This window comes from Penaeus vannamei, chromosome 35 (assembly GCF_042767895.1).
Source record: "Penaeus vannamei isolate JL-2024 chromosome 35, ASM4276789v1, whole genome shotgun sequence".
Taxonomy (NCBI): domain Eukaryota; kingdom Metazoa; phylum Arthropoda; class Malacostraca; order Decapoda; family Penaeidae; genus Penaeus; species Penaeus vannamei.
The window spans coordinates 14116814-14117945 of record NC_091583.1 but is presented as its reverse complement, the minus strand read 5'-3'; positions in this window follow the sequence as shown (position 1 = coordinate 14117945).

Here is a 1132-nt window from a genome sequence, read left to right as displayed (position 1 = left end):
GCGGCAGCGGCGGTGGTGGTGGTCCTGCCGCTGGTGTGGGGACACTGCCGCTGGTGTCGGCCGTTGTCAGCATTTGCGCTCGTCTGAATCGGTAGTTTTGGAACGTAACCTTAAACAACACACTTCACGACACTGTGCGGACGACCACGAGCACGACGGGTGGCCGACCAGCCTGAAGGGCGGAGGGAAGGGCCGAGGGGTGGCGTCGCGGGATGCAAGGTGGACTTGGACACACACTCCGTCCAACGCCCCCTCCCCCTCCCCTCCTCCCTCCCCCCGATTTAGACTCACTCTATCTGAGCACTGGGTGTTAACTAACTCTCCGTCGTCCCAAATACTCCCTATATTGCACACACACACACGCACTGCCGGACACGGAGGGTAAGCACCGGGCCCGGCTGAGGGGGGCAGAGGAAGGGGCGGGGGTGGGGGACGCCGGGGGGGCTGGCAGTGAGGGGGGTTGGAAATGATGGAGCTGTGTGGTGGTGTGATGACTGAAGTGGTGGTGGTGATAGTGATGTGGCGAGGGTATATGCCCGCCTTACCAGACGGCTGAAGAGAGATAAACACAGGACGAGTCAACCACGAACCGACGGGGTCACAGGAGGAGAGAGAGAGAGTGAGAGAGAAAAGAGAAAGAGAGGGAGAGAGATGGAAATAGGGGGAGGGGGAAGGGAGGGAGGGAGGAGGGAGTTGCGCAAATAGTTAAGAGAGCTTAGAGTGACGATGACCCCCCCTCCTCCTCCTCTCCCCCCCCCACCTGCCCCTCCTTCCTCCCCCTCCTCCCCCTCTCCTCCTCCCCCACCCCCTCCACCCAACAGAGTCGGTGAGGGGCATTGAGACCTAATAATCTTGTAAGTGTCTCGACGGAGGCCGTAGTGAGAGTTGCACTGCACCTTGCTAGTTCTGTGGGCCGTGTTAATCCCCGGAAGGTGGACCGGGAATTATTTTATTTATATGAATTTTTCGCGGCAGTGACATTTCTCTACTCTCTCTCTCTCTCTCTCTCTCTCTCTCTCTCTCTCTCTCTCTCTCTCTCTCTCTCTCTCTCTCTCTCTCTCTCTCTCTCTCTCTCTCTCTCTTTCTCTCTCTCTCTCCCTCTCTCTCTCTCTCTCTCTCTCTCTCTCTCTCT